This window comes from Mercenaria mercenaria, chromosome 8 (assembly GCF_021730395.1).
Source record: "Mercenaria mercenaria strain notata chromosome 8, MADL_Memer_1, whole genome shotgun sequence".
In the NCBI taxonomy this organism is placed as follows: domain Eukaryota; kingdom Metazoa; phylum Mollusca; class Bivalvia; order Venerida; family Veneridae; genus Mercenaria; species Mercenaria mercenaria.
In genome coordinates, this window is record NC_069368.1 from 56897994 (window position 1) to 56914858 (window position 16865).

A 16865-nucleotide genomic window follows, 5' to 3' on the forward strand; every position below is an offset into this window, starting at 1 on the left:
CGGAAGCACCGAGAACAAAGCAAACAGGGAAAATTGCAGACTCGGTTAATGGAAAATGCAACACTGCACACGCCCCCTAGCACCGGCTTTAGCAGAATTCAATCTTCAAATCTAAGACTGAAATATTGAGGTCTGCAGAATTTTGTTTTGCGTATAAGGCAGAGTCATACTTGTACTCCAATGTTCATATTTGAAATTAAATACCGACTGAAATAAAACAATCCAGGCCATTACAAACATTTAAAAATAATTTAAACCAACAACTGTTCATTTATCGTCTCCTTCCTTCCGGAGCGTGCACGTCGCGGAGAAAGCACAGGGCATCGACGGATGTAGACCATAATAATATTGGGGTGCAGCCGTCGATGTCCTGACTAAGACTGGACGGAGTGGCTCTAAATAAAGGCTTGGGACGACGAGGATTGGCCTGCTTCTGCACGGGGGGGGGGGGGGGGGGCATCTATACTTCGGTATATTGTCACAAATAGGCTTCGGTCAACTGGTTCCAGTAACCCGTGTGGTACTGTCGGGGCCCCTGTATGGCGATAGACGGCACAGGCAACGATGAATGCTGCGGTAGGCACCTTCGAGGGACACTCCGAGTGACACGGATGTGTTGATCAGATAGAAGAACTACCAGTACACCGGCGCTTCAGAGAAGACCCCGAGCTTCTCAAGCCCTATACGCACAACGTGGGGTTGGAGTGGGGCGGGAGGAGAGGGACATCAACACTAGCGAGGAGGGACCAACCTCTACCATGCGTTGACCAAACGCCTTTGAAGGGTGAGATTGACACCTTACTTTCTGTATTGTCTGAAACCACGTCTCGGGTCTTGTCTCATTGGCCGTGACAGTGATCCACTCTTGGCTTCAAAATTACTTAGACTTTTTTGCTTATACTCTACGAAAATTGTATAGAGGTAAATTTTCTTCACTATTTTAGCTTCAAATATTCTCCTTTACGGCATGCCTGGTGGCATGTCGGGGCTCCTAAATGCTATACTATGTCTAAAAGGTCGGATGGACCCTTATTAAGCATAAATACTGACTGACTGATAGCTGTTCATTTTACAGTCACGTGCGTATTAGAAGATCTGTAGATTTCTTATGCTGTTGTTATTGTGCTTTTTTCAAGTGGAAATAATTCCTGAAATTGTAAATGTTTGTATACATGTATATTGTATGTAGTACTTTGTTGCTATAAACTTAAACAATGTTATATGTTATAATTCATTTCACTACTAAAAGGTTCTTTCTACATTTAAGACTGGTCTGAAAACTCGGTTTTATAACCCAAACACTTAGCCTGCTGGCGGTAAGTGATTTTGCCTATGCGACCAGTGCAGACCAAGATCATCCTGCACATCCGTGCAGGCTGATCATGGTCTGCACTGTTCGCTATTCAGTCAGTAAATTTTCAGTGAACACCCCTTTGAATAATAAGTAGCGATGTCCAAATTGAATGATGAACCGGTCCATTTTAGAAATTTAGCAGGGTAAAGGTTAAGCCCTTCTTCCATGTCATTTGAAAATAATATGTCGTGTAGGAAAACAAAACTCCCAAAACGACAGAACAAAGAATATATCTTGTCATTTATGATTCTTCACTTACAGAAGCCTACTGGATCACATATCAATCATTGTAATTATTTCTAAAAAAGTAACAGGGTCAAACAGTGTATACAGGTCAGAGGTCAAACAGGTAAACATCAGTTCAGGTATCCAATCGTTGCACTACATTCAAAATAACCGTTAATCCCTAATCCCTTGCTATTCTACACACATTTTATCTTTTGTCCTTTTCAAAAGACTGCGTCATAACGAAATGAACTGAGCAATATGTTATTTGTCTATGCATTTTGCTGGCTGTCTTCAACGACCGACCTGCAGATATCATGCAAGGTATGTTTTAGTTAGTTTGCATTAGTATTTATTTCATAGCATTTTGTGAGTAGGCATCTGGATAGTTTGCTATGGTTCCCGGCAGGTGACCGACACAGCATGCATATTACATGAAATTGATCGCCGTCTGTTAATTTTTTGCGGATACTGGCTTGAGTTTAGTTCGTTCCAGATGCTTTATAATACTCGTGCGGTTTCTGTGTCCAACGTAACAAAATTGAAATTAGAGATCAATGTATGATTTGTTGTTTCTGACCGTAAAATAGACATTTTTACCAATGGCAAGTCTGCAGTCTGGGTCTTTAGGCTTTATTTTGTATCTAAGATGCTTTAATGGGAAGAAGAAGAAGAGGTCTAACCGCAGGTCTAACTACCTTATGATAGGGCTTGGATTAGTGCTTGATAGTTGATGTTTACCACTGTCTTGCTAAATCTTGTATTATGTAAATTTTATGTCATCATGGGGTTTGTAGCCTATATAAAAATAATACAGTTATCATTATATCATCATCATCATATGTCCAAATGTTAAACCTTAAATTAAAGGGTCATAATGCCTTCGATTAAAATGTGGCTCCCACTTTTTTGTATTGAATATAAAATATTTTTCTTGTTAAATCTAATATTTGATAATTGTTTTCTCATGTAATTGTCATATATTTGACTATATGATTAACATAATAGAAAGTACTATAAAATGCACTGTTTTGATAATCTACCTTTATGGCACTGACTTCATAATTTCATGTGAAAAAATTGAAAGTAGCGTTTTTCTAACTATTCAGTTATGGGTAGTCTCTATTTGGACAGCAGTATTATCTGTTTTTAACATAACATTAACAGCCTAATGGAACTTTAAAGACGTATTTCATAAATCATAGCGGTTGTAATGGCTGGGCCCATATTCATAAAGCATCTTTGTTGACAAGTTTTCTTATATCTTTTCTATTTCATTTTAAAGTAATTTTTGTGGTTTATTTAACTTATATTTCTGAGAAAGAGTAAAATGTACAATATATTCCACATACATTTTCATTTTGATAGAAACTTACTGAAATCATATTAACTGATGTGTAAAATTTGTAAAGAATTTGTCCTAAAATTTAACTAAGAAGCTTGATGAAAATTGGCATAGGGCTGTATTCTTCAACACTTATAGTCTCAAACTTAGACTTATACTTAAAAATCGCAAATATTAAGTAAGCCCTAAATTTTTCTATGAAAATTGCTACTGCTGAAGTTTTATTGCAATCCATGAATATTGGACGATACAAGAGGAAAATGTATAACTACGTTGGAAAACGTGGCTGTAATGTGAGCCAACGTAGATCAACGTGATCGAAACGTGATCAAACGCGACAAAAGGTGAACTGGAAATTTTAGTTTCGGACATGTTCAGAATTCGCTGCCGTATTTGAACAACGTACTACAACGTGGCGAGAACGTGGTAAAACGTAGTATAATGTATCAAAAACTTAACAGAACGTGAATATAACGCGCCCGGCCGCGAAAATTATGATAAACTGAACCGCTTAAAAATAACTATTCGCATGTACAAAATCCATCAAAAATAAGGATTCTCGCCTGATCGGCAAACAGTTATCATCAAAATAAATTTTAGTGCATTCTTCTTTGTCTGTTGCGTGGCACCAGACCAGAAAGAAGGGAAAAAAACATTATTATATGTTATAGCCTACTCCTAGGTATACTAGAAGGTTGTTATATAGTTTATCTATGCACGGGTGGTAAACGCGCAATCCAATTCCCACTGGGAATACGCTAAAAATGGGTTGCGCGACTTCCGGTGCTGGTGTTGCGCATCAATATATACAAAATCGAGGTAGGTGGGTTTTTGTTTTTGTAGATAATGACACATTTACGAGTGCTTTCGAAAAAAAGCAAAATGCTATTCGACACAAAAATGAATTAAGATCACATGTGTGAAATACCAACTTATTAATTTAAGAATCGGCCCTGTTATCACGAAAACTCTGCTGGCTCGAGCTGTCAAAAAGCATGGAATCATGAAAAATGCAAATTTTCTAACTCTTGTGCCTTCTTTCTGGAAATGTGACGCTTCTAATGATCAAACGCGTGTAAAACAGTCATGGATATTACATACACTTGAATGAAATGTTGCTTTTGGGGGAAAGATTGGCAAAAAATAATCGGGAATGGGGTTGCGCCCCGGGAATGGAGTTGCGCGTATACATTATATACATTATGATGTATACCAGCAACTCCATTCCCGGTGCGCAACCCCATTCCCGATGATTTTTTTGTCAATTATGTCCCCGTAAGCAGGATTTGAAGCAAATAATTTTGATATTCGTTACTTTATAACAGTTGAGTTATCATAAAAAGCATCAGATGTCCTCAGATTAGGCATATGAGGTCAGAAACTCCCATTTTTGTTGATTTCATACTTTTTTTACGCTTCGTGTCGCCTGAGTTTTTGTGATAATAGAGCCGAATAATAAATTACAAACCAGATATTTTACACATATGATGTATTATCATATTTGTGTCGGATAGCATTTTGCTTTTTTCAAGAAAATTTATTTTTGTCTCATACTAAGCAAAGTCATAACTTACCTCAGTTTCGTCTATTTTTACGCGCAACACCAGCACCGGACGTTGCGCAACCCATTTTAAGCGTATTCCCGGCGGGAATTGGATTGCGCGTTTACCACCCGTGCAATAGTCATTATATACTGAATATATATATTGAGACAAAAGTGGTTCAATATATATCCTATGACAAAATGTTCTCGGGGTCTGTTTTAGTCTTCGGCTATTTACTTTGAATAAATGACGTTTTTAACAAGTCGGAACTATATTTAACGATTGATTTCTTTAACTCTTTTCACAGAAGCCTCAGTTGTTGGATGGTAAAGGTCTACGCCCCCGAATCAACAAAGAAGCAAACTAACAGATGTGGATGTTTCAGTTTTCACGCCCTTATAAAGCCGATCCATACTTAAGTCTGCCCAGAAGACATAAAGGTATGCTTTTCTACCTTTATATTACAGTGTTACCAGCGCCAAAGACTACCTGCCTATAAAAACAATTTTATATGCATTTTGTCATATAGCGGTACAGACTCAAACAAACCGAGTCTGATATTATATTTGCTTGGTTACTAAGGATCTCACAGATTTTTTAGCTCGACTATTCAAAGAATAGTAGAGCTATTGGACTCACCCATGCGTCGGCGTGCGTCTGCGTCTGCGTCGGCGTCCGCGTCCGCGTCGGCGTCCCGATTTGGTTACGGTTTTGTATGTAAGCTGGTATCTCAGTAACCGGTTGTGGGAATGGATTGAAACTTCACACACTTATGCACTGTGATAAACTGACCTACACTGCACAGGTTCCATAACTCTATTTTGCTTTTTTACAAAATTATGCCCCTTTTTCGACTTAGAAATTCTTGGTTAAGGTTTTGTATGTAAGCTGGAATCTCAGTTACCACTTGTGGGAATGGATTGAAACTTCACACACTTATTCACTGTGATAAACTGACCTACACTGCACAGGTTCCATAACTCTTTTTTGCTTTTTTACAAAATTATGCCCCTTTTTCGACTTAGAAATTCTTGGTTAAGGTTTTGTATGTAAGCTGGTATCTCAGTACCCACTAATGGGAATGGATTGAAACTTCACACACTTGTTTACTCTCATGATCTGACATGCACTGTGTAGGTCCCATAACTCTACTTTGCATTTTTTTTCAAAAGTATGCCCCTTTTTCGACTTAGCAGTTTTTGGTTAAGTTTTTGTATGTAAGCGGGTATTTCAGTATCCACCTATGAGAAAGGATTGAAACTTGTTCACTTTATGAGCTGATAAGCACTGTGAAGGTTCCATAACCCTTTTTCCCATTTTTACAAAATTATGCCCCTTTTTCGACTTTTGTATTAATTCAATTGACAAGGCTGTTGAATAGTCGAGCGTTGCTGTCCTCCGACAGCTCTTGTTTATTTATGTACAGATTTATTTTATTTTTATACACAGATTTGAAAGTATTTTCTTTAGGAGACAGTTTGACCGTCATCTGTTCTTTGAGTACTCCTTAGAATTAATCATTTCATGCACAGTTAAGAAAATGGAACTTTGTGTAGTAAACGTCATATATTCGATCACACGCGGTTGATAAGTGCTAAAATATTAATATTTGACCATGATTGCTTATTGTCGTTATGACCAGGTTAGTTCTTTAGATGGAAGGGGGATAAAAGTGTTTTTGAAATTGAGAAAGCTGTCTTACGGAAAGTCGGTGATTCTATCCGGGTGCTCGCTTTTGCCTGAAATAATGCCTGGAGGGTCACCTCGGATCTTCTTCCTCCAGCAAAAGCTGGAGTGTTGCCATATGACCTATAACTTTGTTGGAGTGACGTTAATACTCTTTCCCCCCCTCCCCCTCCTCCATAAACGTATAAAAATAAATAAAACTGTTCTATTGGTGTAAGACCTCAGCTAACCCTTCCCCCCGCCTCCTCCATAAACGTATAAAAATAAATAAAACATGCCAAAAACGTGTGTTCTATTGGTGTAAGACCTCAGCTACTCCCCCATCCCCCAACCCCCACCCCACCTCGCCTCCTCCATAAACGTATAAAAATAAATAAAACATGCTAAAAACGTGTGTTCTATTGGTGTAAGACCTCAACTATTACAGCTTAATGTAGAAAGAGATTTGCAAAATTCACTTATTAAGGTTCTTTAAAGTAAGTTTTTTGTTAAGTAAATCATAATGCATGTGTTTCGTACTATAAGATTTAGAACTATTGATCATAGTAAATAAATGATACCAAAGAGTTAGATTCTTGGTATATTTTGATAGTTTTTAAATTGTGATGAATGATATCTTAATTATGTTTAATTGATATTTTTTCTTTAATTATCCCCCGCCGATGAAATCGGGAGGGGGCGAGGGTATTGAAATGGCGTTGTCCGTCGGTCAGTGCGTGCGTGCGTCCGTCCATCCGTCCGTGCGTCCGTCCACAGCCATTTCTCAGTAACTATCAGGTAGAATTTCATGAAACTTGAAATAAACATGAACCAGCATACTGCGATGATGCCTGTCAATTTTTGTTTGGATTAGTCAATTTCCCTTAGAGTTATTGCCCTTGATTTAATGAAAAATGCCCAAATATGTCTGTCCGCAGCCATTTCTCAGTAACTATCAGGTAGAATTTCATAAAACTTGAAATAAACATGCACCAACATACTGCGATGATGCCCGTCGTTTTTTTCTTTTTTTTTTTTTTTTTTTTTTTTTTTGATTGGTCAATTTCCCTTAGAGTTATTGCCCTTGATTTAATGAAAAATCCACGTCTGCAGCCATTTCTCAGTAACAAGCTGGTAGAATTTCATGAAACTTGAAATAAATATGAACCAACATACTTCGATGATGCCTGTCATTTTTTTTATTGGTAAATTTTCCTTAGAGTTATTGCCCTTTAATTGTTTAAAAATCTACAGATTTGTACATAACAAATCAATCAATTGGTAGAATTTCATTAAACTTCTTTCATTCTTTTCCATGAACATTTATTATAAACATGTGAAGTTGTGTACCCACACCTGGTCACCACCTTGCCTTGGTCACACCCCCTCCCCCTCCCCCCCCCCCACCCCCCCCCCCCCCAAATAAAACTTCCATGAATATTTATCAACATGCAAAGTTGTACTAGTCCCCCACCCCACTCCTCCACCCCGCTGAGTCACACCCCACCCCCGCATTATTTTATGTATTTTTTTTTCATGTTTAATTTTCCATCAATATTTATAATCAACATGTGATGTTTTGTACCCTCACCCGGTCACCCCCGCTGCCCCTCCCCACCCCTATTTATTCCCGACACAGGTAACCCCTATGGGTGGCTCCTTGAGAAGAGTAGTAATATTAGTTGGAGGATGTAAAAGATAGAAAAACACTTAATTAATAAGTTTTCCTGGTTCTTAAGTATTCAAGGTGCAAGCCACAGGTACACGTGACTCTTACCCTGATAATAGTTATTCTGGTTGGAGGAACTGGGTTTCGAACTAACGATCCCTAGTTTCGTAGTCAGACAGTGTTACCACTGAACCACCTGCGTCCGTTCCTATATATTTTATTATAGCATGCTATACAGAGTGGCTGTTTTATTAATTATTAGCAGCTACTGTTCAGTCTAGATAAATATCATCTAACAGTCGTAAAGACATTAAATTCTTTTTTTTCTTCCTAGGGCCTCCATTGGTGATGAAAGACTCAAACCCTTCACCTCTCTGCGGTTAATAAAGAAGTATGCCGAGCGGTGTAAACTGGTCAAGTAACAAACCTCTCCCGTACCGTTTCCGTCCAGCCAGGAGACAAGTAGGTAAGATTTTTAAGCTTTGAATTCATTTGCTCTTGGGGTTAGCGGTAAAGCCACATGTAGAGTCCATATAATCATTTACTGTCTTCTGCACTGAGGTTACTCTTTGTGAAGAATTCTACATAGTTCTTATGGTGGCTGATTTCTGCCATGTCGAGTTGGAGTGTTTTTGAGGCGAAAACACGTTAACACGAAAACATGAAAACTCGACACATTTTACACGAAACACGACGTTAAAAGGACGCCGACACAAATTTACTTGTCGAGTTTTCGTGTTGGGGGGGGGGGGGGGAGGGGTATGAATATGTCGTGTATGTGCCCTTTATTTCTCGTGCTTGCGTGTTGTCGTGACTTAGCCCCACCGACATGAAAACACGACAAATACCCTTTTCTTGTTTTCGCCCGTCGACACAAAAACACGAAAACACGGCAAATATCTTATGTGTCTGCTTTTCGTGTTTTCGTTTTGGAGTCTTCCGTTAGGCATGCCCACTACAATTAACTTACCTGAACATACCATAACAGTTGCATGCAGGGATCTATGTAGGCCATGAATCATAACTCTGATATGCATTTTATCAAACTTATGTCCCTTTTTGTACTTAGAAAATTCGAGTTTCTTGGTTAAATTTTTTGTTTAGGTCACCTTTTCTCAGAAACTATAAGAGCTACTGCTTTGAAACTTTGCACACTTGTTTATCATTACTAGGAAACTACGTAGACTAAGACCCATAACTCTGATATGCATTTTGTCAGCCTTATGGCCCTTTTGTACTTAGAAAATTTGAGTTATTGGTGTTTATCATCATTAGGGGATATGTAGGTCAAGAACAATAACTCTAACCTGCATTTTGTCAGAATTATGGCCCTTTTTGTACTTAGAAAATCTGAACTGTAACTCTTTTCTTATATATTGTCCAGCAATGGCACCCGTAGGCGGTGCTCTTGTTCTACACTTCGTATTCTTAAAACGAAAAATGAACATCTGGCAAATTTATGTACTGTTTATAAACAATATCATTCCGTCTCAAATACATTAACATGTTAAATCTTTTACCCTCCATCAAGTATGCAAGACTGCATGAGTATCATTTAAGTCGGGTTTAAAGCTAACACCATTTTTCTATGGTGTTGTTAATATAATTATGTTTTAGTTTTAGATATGCAATGCGACATTTAGCGTTGATGTTGCAATATATAACGGTAGACAATTTCTTGCGACATTTAGCGTTAAAGATGCGACAAATAGCGGCAGATGATTTTGCGACATTTAACGGTGGTTGCGATATTTAACCAGCATCGAAACTGTCGAGCGCGTTGTCTCCCAGCTCTTGTTTTTCTGGCGGTCATGTATCGGGACTTTATGATAATTATGCGTATTAAAAGGCAGTGCTTACACTTGAACGAACACCAGAAAAATAATTTAATCCTTTCAGGAACAAGAGATAGCAAAAGAATTTCATGAAACTTGTTCATCTCTTGAAGGCATTATAAAGAATCTATTTATTTAATGTTCTCCGTTCGTTCGTTCGTACGTATGTCTGTCTGTCCGTGCTTAAGATTTAGATGGCGTGCAGTTTGGAGAATATACATATCCTTTTAATCTTTTTCCTACATCTAAATTCCCGGAATACATTTCTTACACTTGAGGGACCACATTGTCTACTTGATATACATGAAACATGGCAATAAAATATAGGTGTAGTTAGAAATTTCGTTATTTGTATTAAAAACTAGATTCTAGGTCAAGTCTTAGAACAATTCTGTGTACACCCCAGATGCAACATTTTGTACCTGTTTAAGACATCCAAAGAATTTCTATATCTGTCTGGGCTGTTCGTATATACGAACAAATGTGAGAACTAATAAAAGGATCTTTATGCAATTTGGAATATTGTTTGTACGTACGAACAAATCTAGGCTGTTCATACGTGAAAAAGAATAAGATTAAAGTCTGTTAAAATCTAGCAAAGATAAAAAAACCAGTTGTTGAGTTAGGAAAGGTGTTGAATACACTTGACATGCTAAAATAGCAAAAGTAAGGAAAAACATGAGGGGCAAGAATATTCGCTCATCTAATCTGAGACTTTGCCTTACGAACGGCAAATATTAAATAAGCCACAACGTTGTTTAAAACACATTGCTACTGCTGAAATTTTGCTGAACTATCATTGGCTACAGATTGAAGATTTCTGCAAAGTTTCATTGAAATCTATGAATATTTGACGATTCCATATTAAAATGAAACTTTAGAATTGTTAAAATACCAAGTTTCTGACTAAAGGCCTAGATCATTATGACCTCTGCAATCAACATCATTTGCTTCATTTTCTTAAAAACTTCATAGCTTTTGTAGACCTGAAATTGATGTTGTATGTTTTATTTTCCATTGTGTACACAATGGGGATTACCGCTGATAAATTTAACCACCTAAAAGAACAAAAAAAACAACAACATCGGAATACGGACTCTAACCTATCATCGAAATAACTAAATTGCATTCTTTAGTGCCTGTTTTTTTACAAGTAAAACCGGCTCTATTAATGTTTATTTACATTGAGTTTTCGGTGTAAAAAGGGTTATCCTTATTGTTTTTGTTATAAGTTTATACTAAATTTGCGAATGGTTTGAAATATTTTAATAGCAGTAGAGGAATAACTGTCATCATTGGCCCAATGCGATCGTATTCACGCATGAATGGTTTCACAGTGCCTTTCCTCATAAATGTGGCTGTCACATTTTTTTATACGCCCAAAGGGACGTATTATATTATACCCCCGGTGTCCGTCTCTCCGTCCGTCTGTCTGTCCGTCCGTTAGCAATTTCGTGTCCGCTCTGTAAATCTTGAACCCCATGAAGGATTTCAAAGAAACTTGACACAACTGTTCACCACACTGAGACGACGTGCAGAGTGCATGTTTTGGATGTCTCGCTTCAAGGTCAAGGTCACACTTAGGCGTCAAAGGTCATATCAGTTTGTTTCGTGTCCGCTCTTTAACTCTTGAACTGCTTGAAGGATTTCAAAGAAACTTGGCACAATTGTTCACAACACTGAGACGACGTGCAGAGCGCATGTTTCGGATGACTCGCTTCAAGGTCAAGGTCACACTTAGGGATCAAATGTCATATATGACTTTGCTTTGTTTATATTGCTCTGCATTGCAGTGCTCTTGTTTTTATTTGGCAGATCCCTTTCTAGCTCGACTATACGAAGTATGGAGAGCTATCCTACTCGACCCGGCGTCGGCGTCGGCGTCCTTCCGCGTCCGCACTTTGGTTAAAATTTTGATATACTTTCTCATTATCTTTATTATTACTTGATGGATTTGCTCCAGACTTAAAATAGTTGTTCCTTATCATCACCCACATCATATTGCACAAGGGTCATAACTTTTGCATCAATATATCATGAATTATCATCCCTTTTTACTTAGAATTTCAGGTTAAAGTGCACTTTCACTTTATCTCAGTTATTACTTAATGGATTTGATTCAAACTTTAAATAGTTGTTCCACAACATCACCCACATCATATGACGCAAGGTGCATAACTCTGGCACTAATTTTTCATGAATTATGGCCCCTTGTTACTTAGAATTTTATGTTATTTTTGATGCATTTTCATTATATCTGAGTTATTTCACAATGAATTTGATTCAAACTTAAAATAATTGTTCATCATCACAACCTACATCATTTGACACAAGAGACATAACTGTGACAACTGTATTTTATGATTTACCCCCCTTTTGTACGTAAAATTTCAGGCTAAAGTGTTGATGCACTTTCACTTTATCTCTGTTATTACTTGATGGATTTGCTTCGAACTTATAAAGTTGTTCCTCATCATCACCCACATCATATGGCACACGGGTTATAACTCTGTCACCAATATTTCATGAATTATCTCCCCTTTATACTTATAATTTCAGGTTGTTTTAGTGCACGTTCACTTTATCTGACTTATTATGCCCCCCTTCGAAGAGAGAGGGGTATATTGTTTTGCAGATGTCGGTCGGTCGGTCGGTCGGTCGGTCTGTCGGAATGTAGACCAATCCGTTTCCGGATGATAACTCAAGAACGCTTGGACCTAGGATCATCAAAGTTGATAGGAAGGTTGGTGATCACCAGCAGATGATCCCTATTAATTTATTAGATATGTATGTCAAAGGTCAAGGTCACAGTGACCCTGAACAGTTAAACAGTTTCCGGACGATAATTCAAGAACGCTTGGGCCTAGGATCATGAAAATTAATAGGGAGGTTGGTCATGACCAGCAGATGACCCATTTTGATTTTGAGGTCAGTATGTCAATGGTCACAATGACCCTGAACAGTTAAACGGTTTCTGGATGATAACTCAAGAACGTTTGGGCCTAGGATCATGAAAGTTGATAGGGAAGTTGGTCATCACCAGCAGATGACCCCTGTTGATTTTTAGGTCAGTATGTCAAAGATCAAAGTCACAGTGACCCGGAACAGTTAAACGGTTTCCCGAAGATAGCTCAAGATTGCTTTGGCCTAGGATTTTGATAGTTGATAGGGAGGTTGGTCATCACCAGCAGATGACCCCTATCAATTTTGAGATCAGTAGGTCAAAGATCAAGGTCACAGTGACCAGGAACACTAAAATGGTTTCCGGGCGATAAGAAGGCTTGGGCCTAGGATCAGGAAAAATGATAGGGGATTGATCATGACTAGCAGATGACCCCTATTGATTGATTAGGTCAAAGTTCAAGGTCACATTGGCCACAAACAAACAGTTTCCAGACAATTACTTGAGAACGCTTGGGCCTAGGATCATGAAACTTGATAGGGAGGTTGGCCATGTAGATGACCCCTATAGATTTTGAGGTCAGTAGGCTAAAGGTCAAGGTCACATTGACCCGGAGCAGTTAAACACTTTCCGGACGATACCTTAAGAACTTTTGGGCCTAGGATCACGAAACTTAACAGGTAGGTTGATCATGACCAGCAGATGACCCCTGTTGGTTTTGAGGTCACTAGGTATAAGGTCAAAGTTTGTTTACAGTGAGCATATAATTTCTGTTCCTTGTGCAATTACTGAATGCATCAAGCGTGGGGGGGGGGGTGCATTTCGTGTTCGACGAGCTCCTGTTACTAAATGGATTTGATTCAAACTTAAAATAGTTGTTCCACCTTATCACCCACATCATATGACACAAGGTGCATAACTCTGGACCAGTTTTTAGCGCGACTATTCAAAGAATAGTGGAGAACGGATAGCTCAGTGGTTTGCACACTGGCCTTCCAATCCTGAGATCGGGGGTTCGATCCCCGGCAGCTACTCGGGAATTTTCAGAAACGCTTTTTAGTGTTTCCCACCCAACTAGAGGTGTGGTCAGGAACCCAGGCAATCCTTGCGTGTATCAGTGCTATACACTGGGCACGATAAAGAACCAGGCTGTCTATTCGCAACAAGCTAGGCTAAGTTAGCCGGACAAGCCTGTATCTGATTTCTGATCTCTCTGTCGTGGGGGCTGTGTCTCACTCTGTCCCTCTTGTCAGATCGCTCTGGGTCTGTACTAGTAGAGGATGAATTATGCGCCCTGTGAGGCTGCATTTGAACTATGTAAAGCGCCTTTGAACGTGAAACTGATCATGAAAAGGGTGCTATATAAATCTGGTATAATAATAATAATAATAATAATAATAAAGAATAGTAGAGGTATTGGACTCGCCCGTGCGTCAGCGTCCGCGTCCGCGTCCCGATTTGGTTAGGTTTTTGTATGTAAGCTGGCATCTCAGTAACCACTTGTTGGAATAAATTGAAACTTCACACACTTATTCACTTAGATAAACTGACTTACACTGCACAGGTTCCATAACTCTATTTTGCTGTTTTACAAAATTATGCCCCTTTTTCGACTTAGAAATTTTTAGTTAAGGTTTTGTATGTAAGCTGGTATCTCACTACCCACTAATGGGAATGGACTGAAACTTCACACACTTGTTCACTATCATCAACTGACATGCACTAAGCAGGTTCCATAACTCTTCTTTGCATTCTTTCAAAATTATGCCCCTTTTTCACTTAGAAGTTTTTGCTTTAGTTTTTGTATGTAAGCTGGTATCTCAGTATCCACTAATGGGAATGGATTGAAACTTCACACACTTGTCCACTGTCATGAGTTGATAAACACTGTGAAGTTACCATAACCCTTTTTCCCATTTTTACAAAATTATGCCCCTATTTTGACTTTTATATTCATTCAATTGACAAGGCTGTTGAATAGTCGAGCGTTGCTGTCCTTCGACAGCTCATGTTCATGAATGATGCCCAACACTCCTTAGAATCTTAATATGTTAATTTTGATGCATTTTCATTATATCTCAGTTATTAGGAAATGGATTTAATTCAAACTAAGTAGTTGTTCCAAATCATCACCCTCACCATATGACACAAGATGCATAACTCTTGCACAAATATTATATGAATTATGCCCCCTTTATGCTTAGAATTTTACTTACATGGTATTTTGATACACTTTATCTTTACCTCTCTTATTACTTAATAATTTTGACACAGACTCAAGCTATTGTGCAATATCTTCATCCACCATTGGAGTCATTAAACACGCCAGTGACAGCTCTAGTTTCCTCAGATGTGCCCAGTTTCACTATCCAGCATCGAAATAGTCGAGCGCGCTGTCTCCAAAGACAGCTCTTGTTTGTTCACATACAATAAAAAAAATTGAATTACTTCCCTTTTATGTTGCTATAAATAGCTTATTTTGAAACTTCTTTATTATTGGCCGTAGGGAAAAAATAAAACCACTTTTCTGTGGTACAACATGGATGGTACCTCCAATTTTTAGGTATTTTGACATACCTGTACCTAATAAGGATATTTTGTGGACTTTCTTCCCTTTGTTGTTCCTGTCCTTTGGGCTTCAAGTTCTTTAAATTTTGTTACAGATAAGAAATACCCTATTATCAAATGGTGTATTATTCCACCTTCCAGTTTCTACTTTAAGCCTATGGGATGAAACCATCCCACGTCTCAACGAAACATACAATGTCGTTATTGTCAGATATTTGTTTAACATGAAGAATTTAATTTATTAAAACGTTTACTTATCAATGACTGAATATTCAATAATGAAAATCTTAAATGTGTATTACAGGTATAATCAATGTTCTCCTGTCATCTGGACTAACTTTGCGTAGCTCCGCCCTTTGCGTCGGGCGCTGTTGAGCTTGCGCAACTATCCTGTGAATTAGAACGTTCCTGCGCATTATTTTAAGATAAACGCGACACTTTTTCCACGCTTGCTGACCTTCCTCTATCCTGATTGGTTGAGCCTTTCGGAGCTCTGGCACATATAGCTCTGGGTGGGAATTTCAGTTTGCTACCCAGTCTCATTGTATGTTCATTACTCATTTCTTCATAGTCTGAATCTAGATAGTCATATAAAAATTCCTAACTTCGTTCAATGTGGCATGTTGACCTTCAGAACGTTCTTCAAGGCCATAAATAATAAGATTACACTTACGACTTCGTGCCTCCATATCGATAAGTCTGTATGTAAGTTGTAATATTTGTTCTTCGTATGTGCCTAAAGCGTCCTCTATTTTGTCCACTCGGGTACACGTTTTCTCCAGGGTTTCGTGCACAAGTGTAATGTTAACCTGTTTGTTTTCAGCATTGCATATTTTCGGAAATAATGCATTTAGCTTTTCATCAGTGTTCATGCTTTGAAAGGTCTCTAGTTCAACACTTCCTCTATTTCCTCTTCAATGTATAAGGATGCAATTGTTCGCTCAACTTTCGTAAATTATTACTATTATTCTTGTGACTGAAAACAAGCACTAACGAATTATTATGGTTAATTTGCTGTACCGTAGTTAACTTTTTACTTACGAAGTTAAAGCAAGCAGTAGATAACCGCTTCGTTCAATATAAAGGACTTTGGACTGTATGACAAGAAGGCGCCCCCCCCCCCACCCTCGTCGCAAAATCCAGATATTTATTACTGTACAGCCTCTCAGAGCTATCATAATTAGTCTTATAAAACTGATTTTTATGCAGAGGGAGATCAAATTCTTGAACAATTATTAAAACTAGAAAGATAAACAATATTTTTCAAGGGAAATTGTGAATCTAGTAATCCTACGTTGACGCATGCAAAACATATATAATGTTATTTTAAACATTTTGCGATTACTTCCACATAAATTTGGCATCTATACATAAAACTTTGTTTTGATATTAATTTTCTTTTTTATTATCTGTACTGCGTTATAATATTGGACTGGGTTACACTAATGTATTTGTATGGAATACAACTATTGAATGTGTATATTAATCGTTTTGCTCGTGTATTAAGATCAAAACATCCGGTTGTACTATACAATCGACGACGTTGTAAATTCGTCTATATCCTGTATCCAATGTCACTTATAGCGCAGATAAGCTTTGCTATATAGCTCTTAAACACTCGAGGGGAGCCTTCGTAGCCGAGTGGTTAAGTTAACTGGCTTCCAATTACTTGTCCCTCATCGCTGTGAGTTTAAAACACTTGTGGTGTAGAATACTTCTACGCGGGAAGCCAAGCAGCTGGCTTACAGAAGATCGATG

General features: G+C 38.1%; 1 long non-coding RNA gene across 1 annotated transcript; it reads left to right on the forward strand.

Annotated features, from left to right (window-relative positions):
* Positions 1-1774: 1774 nt before the first annotated feature.
* On the forward strand, positions 1775-8265 carry LOC123565724 (uncharacterized). Its single transcript, XR_008372239.1, has 3 exons — positions 1775-1903; positions 4776-4908; positions 8137-8265. It is a non-coding gene; the product is annotated as an uncharacterized LOC123565724 (long non-coding RNA).
* Positions 8266-16865: the final 8600 nt, after the last annotated feature.